Source organism: Callorhinchus milii, unplaced genomic scaffold, assembly GCF_018977255.1.
Source record: "Callorhinchus milii isolate IMCB2004 unplaced genomic scaffold, IMCB_Cmil_1.0 Scaffold2, whole genome shotgun sequence".
NCBI lineage: Eukaryota > Metazoa > Chordata > Chondrichthyes > Chimaeriformes > Callorhinchidae > Callorhinchus > Callorhinchus milii.
Window position 1 is genome coordinate 116,812,989 of NW_024704743.1, and position 12,633 is coordinate 116,825,621.

Below are 12,633 nucleotides of genomic sequence, written 5' to 3' on the forward strand. Positions count from 1 at the left end.
TTTTGCCAATTATCCTAAATCCATGTGCCCTGGTTAAAATAATTTGTTTTCATATTTCAACCTAATAGCACTCTTTCCACCCAGAAGAGTTCCATTATAAACAGTTAATCGGCAGGGCTGCTGCTATAGTCTGTATTTTCTTTAAGGAACAGTATATTTCAGTAGGCTGGAGATGCAAATTTTAATTTAAATGTGAAGCATTCCATGACTCAATAACATATGGGATCGGGTGAAGTATATTGCTTTGTGGTTCAATACAAATATTTTTAACTTGCTTCCCGCTGATACCACTCAATGAGGATCTATGGTAATTTAAGATCTAGAGCTTGCTGGACGTTTTATTTGGGTCATCTTTCCTCTCCTCGCACTCTTCAACTCCTACCTCATGGATCGAGTGTCCAGTCAGTAATGTAAAGCACTTTGAGACGTCCTCCTGATGTGAAAGGCGCTATGTAAATGTAAACTTTTCTGTTAATTTCAAAGATGGTGAACCTAATTCTTAGTTCAGATAACGTGCATAAACCCTATGGCCCTCGCTGTCTAACATAATCCTTTGTTACATCTTGTATAATTCTACCTTCTAACCGCTCAGCATGATGTATTCAGCTTCATTACTGCTGCTGTATCAAATGCTTCATGGCTGAAACCTACTGACAAATGATCCATCTGCCACTACAATTAAACACAATTTCGTGCCATGATAAACATTGCAATGCAAGCAAGAGGGAGTTGGGCATTTTCAGGTTTTATTTCCCCAGAGGTGTACTTCCATTCAGTTGTCTCTACCCAACAGCCTGACTGGGAAATAGTTTCTCTCTCACTCTTTATTGAGATTAAAGTGACTGAAAACTAAGTAGCCAGCTTTGGGACAGTAGGCAATGCTGATAAGTTAGCCACCATAAATTTTCTAGTACTAGTTTAAATGGGGCTCTTATTACATCAGGTTATTCTATGGCAAAACCTGTTCAAGGATAATTTTGCAAGGATTTCCAAGCTAGTTACAGAGGGAGTTCTTTCCTGTGGTGGGAGGACACTGTGAATAGGGAAACTGACTGACCTAAGTATTTTGTGTTGTTCACGGTGGAGATTAAAAATGTGAGCAACAACTTTTGTGGTCGGAAACTTAATCTATAAATGATAGCTAAAGGCACATGATTTGAGAAATGTAAACACTGTCTGATCTGTATCCATGAACATTTTGATAATTATAGAATCGAGTCTACAGTGTAGCACTTTATATTGGTCTCTGGCATCCTAAGTAGAAACTTGATAGTTTTCATATAATTCAAAGTATCTAGTATGTATAGAATCCAATTTCATTTCCTTTTGTCTGTGGCATAAGATGAGTATATAGTAAAATACTGACTTCCTTTAGATATTCATGACCCATTTGTGACTTGTGTGACTAAAAAAAATGTTCGACTTGAATTGCTTTCGGCTTTCTTAGGTGGAAAATCAGTTGCACTAAACTCCCGATAACTCGATCCTCGCTTAACTTGTCACTCCCACTTAAGTCATCATGCTTTGAATATCCTGGCTGCACTTATTTATGTATTTGTACATATGCCTAACTTGCCACTCCTGATAACTTGTCGCAGCCCTTTTCCCTTGGAGCAACGAGTTATCAGGTGTTTACCGTAGTTCATTTAGAAGTTACTTACCCACCATGAAGCTTCCTGACAATGATTTGCATTGCTTGCTGACTATTTTAAATCGATGCATACATACTGTCAAACCTGAGTGTCCAGGCAATTAATCTGATCATGTTGCATTCTTAGTATAGAGTATAAATGTGGGTCCTATCATGTTGTCTATAACAAAGTTTTTGTTGCACATTTGTAATGTAATGGGAAATTCCAATGTTTTCAATAAAGTGTTTTCTAGTTATAGCGAACCATGCAAGTTAGGCGCTGACGTTTTGCACGATGACTAAATTCTTGCTGTTCTAGCAACTGGCACCAGGTGGTGTAGTGGTATCTTTTCCTCTGTACAGCATAACCAAGTTTGTATCAGTGCAATATTAATACCTAAAGAGTGTTTTTCAGTAACCAGATGCATTGCCAGTTATGGTCACATTTTATTGAATGTGAATCCAGATTAAATTGACATATAATATATATGAGTGGGACTGATTCCTTCTCTTCCAATACTGGAGGGACACAATCTAGTCACAGAAAATATTAAGTCCAGGTTCGCAAAAGCCAAAACTTGGGGACTACAAAATGTGCTGGAGTGTAACCCGTTAAAACGGTATAGCTTTGGTCATTGGGAACGCTCACTGACAAGCTAATTCACTCAGCAAAGATCAGTAATGAAACCTGGTCTGTATAGTCTAGTGGTACCCAACTGTTGCCTTTATCCACTGGGTCATTGAGAAGCCATCTATGTGTTGTGTTAAAATAAAACAACCACTTTATCGCGTATGCGACTTTGCAGTAGGTCAAACTTGAACAAAATAAAATAATTTGAAACCGTGTTTAAGAAGTGTTTTACTCTCTAAATGACACTGCTGCTTCTCTTTTGAATGGCATAACAATGGATTGCCATTCAAAGGAGAAAGAGCAGTACCATTTAGACTAGAAGAAATCAAGAACTTTTGTCCCTACTGTGCTTGGAGGCGAACATTTCAGTCTGAGTTGTTAATCGACTCAACCGCTCTTCAAAAATGCACCGAAATACACTTGTTCCGCAGTGCTCTCTTTTCTTTTAATACACTGAAGAAAATAGTTAAACCTAAAGATTAAATATCTGTATATAACTGCTCAAAAATCATTTCAAGCACTGCCAGCAGCCAATGAACAACACCACCACCACAATTACATTTATAGAGTGTCTTTCACATCGGGAGGACATCCCAAAGCGCTGAACAGTCAGAGGTCGGGGCCCGAGCATGGGGGAGGGGTGGTGTAGGGGTGAGGGAAGGCAGAGAGGTGGGAGGGAGACCAAAGGCACGGTCGAAGAGAAGGGTCTTGAGACCGGCCTAGAAAGAGATAAGGGAGGAAGCGAGGCGAAGGGACCGTGGGATGGAGATCCAGAGTGTTGGGCAGAGAGGCTGAAAGCCTGGCCACCGATGGTAGGGCGGGTCGGGCCAGAGTCTGATGAACGGAGGGAGCGGGCAGATTGGTAGGGAGTCAGCAGGTCAGAGGGGTAGGAGGGTGCAAGACCATGGATGGCCTTAAAGGTGAGGCCGAGGATCTTGAACTTGATCCTCTGGGGGATGGGGAGCCAGTGGAGTCGGGCGAGGGTGGAAGTGATGGGGTCACGGAGCCTGGTGCGTGAGAGTACACAAGCTGCAGAGTTTTGGATGATCTGCAGCTTGTGAAGGGACGAGTTGGGAAGGCCATTGAGGAGGGAGTTCCTGTAATCGAGCCTTGAGGTGACGATTGCGTGGGTGAGGGTTTCAGCAGCCTGAGGGGTGAGGCAGTGGCGGAGTCTGGCAATGTTGCCCAAAGGTGGTGGTAGGCAGTGCCGGTCATGGAGCGGATGTGGGGGAGAAAGGACAGTTCAGAGTCAAATAAGACACCCAGGTTCCTGACTTGACTTAGTGAGGTTGAGTGTGTAGCCGTGGAGGCTGATGCTGCCAGCGCCTGAGCTGCGGAGGCGCTGGCGCGAACCAATCAGGAGGGCCTCGGTCTTGCTGACGTTGAGTTGGAGAAAGTTGGCCCTCGTCCAGGACTTGATGTCGGACAGGCAGTTGGTCAGGACGCCAGTAGTCTTGGAGTTCAGGGTGGAGGCAGAGAGGTAGAGTTGGGTGTCATCCACATACATGTGGAAATTTACCCCATGTCTGCGGATGACGTCACCAAGGGGGAACATGTAGAGGGTGAAGAGGAGGGGACCGAGGACAGAGCCCTGAGGAACACCGCACGAGACAGTGCGCGGGGCTGGAGGAGAAACCATTTGCCACGACAAAGTGGACCTTGTTTGCCAAGATATTTCTGTGGCATTGTCATAACCATCTGTATGATGAATGGACGGACGTACACAGGGCACAGTTGTTGGTTCGATTTGAAGCATTCAGTCTGTACCCTACTGTTTCTCAGATATGTTTAAACACAAAATGGGCTACAAAGCGATACATAATTTTTCCTCTGCTTCTTTGCAGTATCTGATGAATATCAATCCTTTACCAGTGTATACACTTAAAATATGAAAGGATTGACAATCCCATCCCCACACGCTTTTTTTAATGCTATTCATCTCACCGTCCTCGATTGAAATTTAAATCTTTCGAAAAATGCACCTTAATAAAGGGTTCATTTCAGTGCAATGCTCCAAAGGCTGGGAGAATGAGAATGTAAAAAATTTAGAAACGTTAAGCAAGTTTTCTAATTCCACATGCCTCTGTTTATCTAGCAGTAAGGAGAAATCTGGTTGTTAGTCAATTGGCTGATCGCTTTGCGGGGGTAATAATCCCTCCATAAAAAGAATAATGATGTTCACAACTGTTTGCGGGACACTGCTGTGTGCAATTGGTTGCTGGGTTTTTCCCGCAAAATACAGTCAATCTATATATTCTGTGAAACGTTTTGAGGGTGCTGTATCAAAATGCAAGGTTTATTATTTTATTATGAATATTGTCTGCCAGACAGTTTTAAATTCATAATGGCCTACTTACACCTCTCTACAGCTGTTCTGTCCTGGGATGATAATGATAGTATTTTCCCCAGCCTGAACTATGACTTAATCGAACAGGACTGTAGAACCATTCTTGGTGTTTAGTAATTGATGCTCCCAGGTCAAAATATTAACAGAATAAACATGCAAGTGTTTTAATTAGGATAAGGAGTATGGATATCCTGATGACTTCAGCAGTGCTCAAATTGAGTCCCTGGCTGAAGATTATGAATTGCAATCCAATGGGGGAAACGAAAGAGGCGACAAGAGAAATGCTTTTCCAGGAAATCTGGAATGAAAGAAAAACTTGTTTGGTTAATCACGCCCACTTGTTCCAACAGACTGTGTATAATCTGACCCAAATCATGGATCCTTCCTAAATTATTTAATATCCTCAAACCGAGGGACATGAATGTTCAACTACAAGTAAAACTTCTGATAGAGTATAATGGGACACTGCTGTGCGCAATTGAATCCCAGGCTGAAGATTATGTTCATTTCACCCGCAAAACATATAATCAATTCACTTTACAGCATACTCCGTGAAGCGCTTTGAGACGCCTCAAAGATGTGATAAAGTGCTATATCAAATGCATAGATTATTATATAATGTAAAACTTTTGATTCTTGATTGTAATCAAAAGAAAACTTCAGGATATGCCTCTGATGTTTCAATATGTGTAATCCAGTTCTAAATGCTTCTAAATATGAAGATGGTATGTCTCAGAATCTGCAACCTGCCCCCAAGACTAGAAATGGGGCCTTATTACAAATCAACTGGGAAATCATCTTGTTCTGATGCCCTGTATTCTTACTGAATGGAGGAATTGTGTTCTTTTATTTCAATTGGAAATTTTAGTGCTAAACAAATATATTGGGTTTGAACGGGAGAAGAGAGAACTATTCATTTGTTTGAACTGATTCATTGTTCTAATAAATATATAGGGTTTCTGCGGAAGGAAATTTTCACCATTTGCTTTGATTGGCAAAATGGACTAACGACTAGCGTGAAAAAAAGTATTAGTGGTTGAAAAAAACTATTGAAGAGGCAGAATTGGGGGGAGCTGTACACATGGTGGGGGAGAGAAAGCCACTTGACACCACATTTTGCTTTGCCACCTCTTGGATCCTTTGTTTACACCAGATAACTTGAAGAACGATGACTTCTACATTTTTGGGGCAGTAATCATTTTCCCATTGCGCTCTGTTCTTCCTCAGTTTATATTCTACATATCTGAGGATTGGCCAACATCCACCAAGAAGTGCCAAGGAGGTTGCGTACAAGATTTTGTCAGATGATTCAAGAGGGATTTAGATAGCTATTTGATGTAGAAAATGATTGAGAGCTATGAGAAATAGAGTAGTGTAGAATTTTGTTAAAACAATTTTAACGAGGAGACCAGCCAGATGGAACGCAATAAGCTTCTCTGGGCCTGTATGCTCCTATATTCCTTTGCTCCAAAATCCTCTCGGCAAGGGCATAGGTGCAATTTGGGGCTTCCTAAAAAGTTGGTTCAAATGGCAGGAGTTCAGGATGAATTCTGCCAACGCAGTTTCCTTGATTGTCCTTCATAGTTCTAAACAGTGGCCTGAGTAAGAAGTGTATGCCTTGAACTCAGTTGATAGTGGTCAAGCGGTAGCAATTATGGGGAGTGATGGACATCAAAGCAGCCTTAAATTCTCTTTCTTTGGAGAATGCCTCCACTAGATTGGTATGGTTGAAAAAGGTCCCTTCAGCTCATTTGGTCTGATACTTCCAAGATCCCCACCTTACCTACTGTCATCTGATTATAGTACCAACCTGTTTCTTAAATGATTCTTCTTTGCCAATTAGAAGGATACTGGGGAAGGTAGGTAAGCATTTGAGGAGTATACGCACTAAGAGTTATAGTGAAAAGGTGGAGGATTAAAAGATTTGTCCAAATCTAACGAACTGGTGTAACAGACTATGATGATAATAATAATAACCCTTACATTTGGTAGAGCACTTTTCATGCTGGGAGGACATCCCAAAATGCATCACAGGATGTTCCTAAAGTGTAGTGACTGTTTTTTGTGGGAGAACGAGCAACCAATCTGAGCACAACAATGTTCCACAAACAGCCATGGAATGAGTGACCAATTTTATTTGGGGGATTGTTGGTCCGGTAATCGGGAGAGAGAAAGTCCCTTCTATTTTCAAATAGTGCTTTGGGATCCTCAACTTGAACAGGCAGACGGGGCCTTGGTTTAACATCCCATCCAAAGACAGCGCCTCCGACAATGCAGCAAATCCCTAGCACTGCATTGGATAGCCTCTTCTTCCTATATAGCAAACCTGATGTTTGCAGCCTTGTGTGGATGTGTGTTGAACGTGCTCCCATTGAAAGGGCCATGAGTCGGTCTGTAGGGTCGGTGGAAATCACGAAAGTATCATGCAATGTCAGACTCTCCCAGTAATTTCCTGCAGTTAGGTTTATCCGAACGTGTGAATGATGAACTACATTCCATCGATTCCAGGTTGTCCTGCTTAGCATTTGTGCAAGTGAGAAAGACACACACTGCAAAGCTGTGCATTCACTTTTAATATCACTTGAGAAATTCTCTATATCTTTGCCTTCAGTCCATTGTCTTAAAATGTAAGGTTGCGCAGGTTGGAATTTTTTAAAATTCAATTTTGATTTGGAATTTTTTTTAAGAAGAATGGAAAACTGGGTTCTAGATTAAGCCCGAATTAAAGAATTTCCCCAAATTACACCAGTTTAAATTTTAAGTCTTAAGCCATGTGTAATCTCAAGTCTTATTTGCTCTATATTACTTGTTGAGCATTGAGTAATTTGCCCCAAGTACAGTTACTCTACTTTACAATAAATCCTGTGAAGCACTTTAGAGACATTTTAAAGTGTTATATCAAATGCCAAGATTATTTATTAAAAGTATGTTTTTCAGTTTCCATTCAATATTGATGGGAACCACGGATAGTTTCAGCTCTAATGCTCATTCAATGACAACAACAACTTGCACTTATATAGCGCCCTCCACGCAGAGTAGCGTCTCGGAGCGCTTAACAGTGGGGCAGCCTGACTCCGAGCCGGGGGTAGGTTGGAAGTAAGCATGATCGAAGAGGAAAGTTTTCAGTGGGGACTTGAGAGAGGGGGCATGGTGGAGGGATTAAGGGATAGGGTTCCAGAGTTTTGGGGCGTAGTGGTCAGAGTTAGTTCACCACTATTTGCATGTATGTATATATATATATACACACACACACACATAATTTATCAGTGTAAATCAGTTAAATGTTGTTAAAAAGCATCAAAGCACTAGAGGCAAACGGAAACCTCAAAGGAATGAGTGAAGAAATACTAAATATCAAAAAACTTCCATTAAACACAGCTGTTGAAGCTGAGTGCATAACCCCATCTTAAAGGGAATTGGATAAATACTTGAGGAAGAATATTAAAGGTTATGAGGAAAGGGTTGGAGAATGGGCTTAGAGTAGATAGCTCCAGTGGGGGAGCTAATCTTAACAGCATAAAGCCAAAGGATCAAATAACCTCCTTCTGAAGTGTAAAATTTCTATGATTTCACAGACTTAGTAAAGCCGTGGGACGTGAAGTGGAGTCGTAAACTTCATTTCAGTTCAGAAATGGGGAAAACACTAGAGATCATTTTAATGGATTGTTTGGCAGGGCAGAGGGTGAAAGTGACATGTCTTTGGAAACAATCAAGTTCCGCTTCACAAATTCACCAAATTATTTTGACATGATTTAAAATGGCGAGTGGGAAGATGTCCAATCGATGTATTTTCTGAATTATTTTGACAGCTACAGAGGCTGCTGGAGAAGCTGACAGAAGATCAGTGGAAAGTTGGCTAACTGACTTTAAAATAGAATTGGCAACACAAAGCAGATTGTAATAAATGGACAATGCTCTCTTTAAGAGCAGTGAGTAACAGAATTCTGTAGGATCTGTTCGGGATACTTTTGTAGCTAGATAAACCAGGACATTTGCAGGGGTATGGAGAAAGAGCGGGTTAGTGGGACTGATTGAGTAGCTCTTCGGCACAAGGACGATGGGCCAAATAGCTTCCTTCTCTGCTGTAATATTCTATGATTCTACGTCTCTCTAATCTTGATAGGATACATATCAGAGAAGATCTTATAGAGGCATTTGCGATGCCAAAGGGATACAGAAAATAAAGCCGGAGCAATACTTTCAAATGCACTAAAGCAACATAATAAGAGGACACAGGTTATGAAGGGCGATTCCAGGAAAAGAAAACTAGGAAATATTTCTCTACACAGCTGACAGTTAACAGTTGGAACTAGTTACTGGAAGGTGTGGCGTAGATTGGACCCTGGAATAGTTTAAGAACCAGGTTTATAATAATAATAAATAATAATCCTTGCATTTGGAGTCCTGTAGCTTAGTGGTTAGAGCACTCGCCTCACAAAAGAGAGGACCCAGGTTCGATTCCCAGGCAGGGCGAAACATTAGGCATGTTTCCTTACTCCACATGCCTCAGTTTACCTAGCAGTAAGTAGGAACCCGGTTGTTAGTTGATTGGCGAAACGTTTTTCCGGGGGTAATAATCCCTTAAAAAAAATTTGGTCACTTCATCCATGACTGTTTGTGGGACACTGCTGTGCGTAATAGGCTGACGTGTTTCGCCCACAAAACATAGTCAAATCACTTTACAGTATATTCTGTGTAGCGGTTTGTGACGTCTAGAAGATGTGATAAGGCGCTATATCAAATGCAAGGATTATTATCATTATTAACAACAACAAATTACATTTGGTTAGCGCCTTTCAGAACAGGAGGACGTCCCAAGGCACTGGACAGTCAAGGATCCACACTCAAGCTGGTGGTTGGGATCAGGGTGGGAAGGGTAGGGGTAGGAGGGTGACCGAAGGCACGGTCAAAGAGAAATGGTAAAATAGTAAAATGGTAAAATAAAATAAAAATTATTATTATTTGATATGTGTTTGGTGAGCAAAACGCGGCAGCCACTTGCACAAGGTGGGTCCCACAAACATTCATGGATTGAGTGACCAATTTTTTTTTAATAAGTACCTTATTACCCTGGAAAGTGATTTGCCAATCGACTAACAACTGGGCTACTACTTACTGCTAGGTAAACAGGCGTGTGGAGTATGGAAACTCGCCTAACATAGACAGTAATATACACTTTGGCACAATAGTACTTGAAAGTTGAAACTTCTAGGGGTGCCTGTGCATGTTATTTTCTTGAATTATGACTGCTCTCCAGCATATTGTTTGGTTCCGTGCCGGACTTGTGTCGACTTGGGATTCGTGATTTGCTGTCCGTTGAATTTTCCTGGGAATTTTGCAGTGAGATATTCGCAAGCATGAACTTGCATTCAATGATTATCACAAACTAGAGCATTGATGAATCAGCTGTGGGAATCCTATGGACTTTTTTTTCCCTCCTTACAACAACTTTCATTTATATAGTGCCCTTCATGCAGGGTAGCGTGTTGGAGCCAAGTGTATTGATCATACTGACCCTACTGATCATATCAACAGTCTTTGTAGACTTTTTTAAAAAAAAATCTGTAATAATGCTGTTTATTCACCAGATGGAGCTTTTACATATCAAGTTCCACTTTTATAATTCATACAATCACAAGAGACGTTTGGACGAAGAAGGCTCTTTGTCTTGTTTGATCTTATTCTGCTACACACACACCCTGCAGTCCTCCCATCACACAATCAAGCTGTGCTTTAAATGAGTCCAGTGCCCTGGCCTCAGCCACCCATCCTGATAACCTGTTTCTAATTGTTAATTGCCTTCAGGTGTCTGTTGTGAAATTCCCCTTTGCAACCCTAAACCCGTGTCCTTTTGCTTTAATGTCCTGGTACAACTAAATGTATTGTTTTGGGTTCACTTCATCAACCCCATTTAAAATCTTGTATACCTTTATAATGTCCTTTCTCGTGACGTCTCCTTTCAAGGCTGAGAAAAATGCTCTGCCAGCTTGTCAAATCATTGCTCATAACTCATGCCTCTGAACACTGGGGATTACCCTCATTGTTGTTCCCTCTTGTGAAAGGTTTGTGGAATACATTAAAATATTGTCATCTTATGTTGTTGGCTTTGAAAAGCTCAGAACTTGAAAAGCTTATACTTACTGGATACCCTGCCACATTGTGAAAGTGCCAGAATATTGTAACCGTATCCCCTTCTCATTTTGATGCTGTCACTTTTGCTTTCCATACAGTCATTTCATTTGAACATAGCAGTTTGGAATGGGAAAGGATTACTTGGATCAGCACTGCCTTCCAATGAGGTACCTTTACTAGAATTTACTAAGTTTGTACACCTGGAACCTCTGTAATTTATTTTTTCTCCAGACAGAGGTAACAGACTCCAAATAGATCTTCCAACAAAACTGCACGATCTCTTTGAACTGTGAAGGCAATAGAGGATAGCACTGTGGGATATCAATCTAACATGACAAGCTGCATTCATAGCAAAACCCTCCCATGGCCTCAAACTGACTGGAACACCAATGGTCATAGACTGCTTTATCAACTGTGCTTCCACTTTGGTTCTTTCCCTGAGAGTGATTCTAGTTCAGTTGCCTCATTCAACCTATGTCTGTTTGTCCCTCTAATTTTTCTCTCCTCTCTTCCTGAAGATGATGACTTGTTCTGCAGTACGATTAACATGAGCCAAATGTTCGTTGTTAATGTTTGAAGTTGGCAGTGAATATCAGTACACTATTTGACTGTGTGTGCGTGTGTGTGTGCGCGTGTGTGGTTGATCTTGTCTTTTTATCCAACATTCACGTTACTCCTTTGCCTACAGAGGTCATTGGATGTTCAATGGGAGCTGGATTTTTAGGATTTTTTTTCCACCTCCCTCAAACAGGGGCTCCTCCAGCTGAGCTTAGCTGACCTGAGCCTGCTATATGTTTCACTCTAGGCAACTCCTGTTTAATTCTTAAAGGGTTAATTGACACTCTGTAATAATAATAATAATGACACCTCAAAGCACTTCACAAGATGCACTGTAACGTGTAGTGACTGTGCATTTCTGGACAAACGTGGCATCCAATTTGTGCACAGCAATGTCCCATTTATAAACAGTTAAGAAGTCAGTTTACCAATTCGACCTGGATGATTGTTAGCCAGACATCAGGAAAAACTCGCTTCTCTCTCCCTTGACTTTCATTTAGTAACACTCTTTCTCTTTCGGTAACATGGAAACAGGAGGAGGCCATTCAGCCCATCGAGCCTGTTCCCCCATTTTATTGCATCAATGGATATGAAATAGGGCAAATGGGTGGGATTGAAAATTCAGTTTGCTCTAACTCCTGGTTAGACTCGATTGGCCAAATGGCTTCCTGTGCTGTAAATTTCTATGATTCTTTTGTATAATTCAGTGTATATTTTTGAATCCCATGTTTCTACTTTTTCTCCATATCCTTTAATAACTTTACAACCCAAGGATATATCCATCGCTCAGTTAAGCGTTCCAATCGATTCTACACCTACTGCCCTTCTGGGGCAATACAGTCCTCATTCTCACAACAGTCAGTGTGAAGAAATATTTTCTGATCGCACTTTTGAGCGGTTTCGCTGAGCACTTACGGCTCTCTGTCTTCTTGTTTGGGTCACTGTGTCAGAGGGTAGTACCATTCCCTAGCAGCTTGTTAATTCACTTCATTATTTTAAACACTTCAATTGGATCACCCCTTTAACCCCCTCATCACTAGGGAAATAACCCAATTTACCCAGCCTCTCATCACAGCTAAGTTCTTTCATCCCATAGGACTGTCAGCACACCCGACAGAATAACATTAAAATTATGTTTCCATTCCAGAACTAATTGGTTTTCCGGTGTGCACAGTTCAGGTATGGAATCAGGGCTGTAATTTAAGTGCAATTTCATTCAGCAACTTGAGCCTTACAAAATTACCAATTCGTTCTCCTTCTGCTGGGACAACTGACAACAGGTACAACATTGAGTAAATATTTTATCACGTTAAAAAACATGTGCCACCACCACTC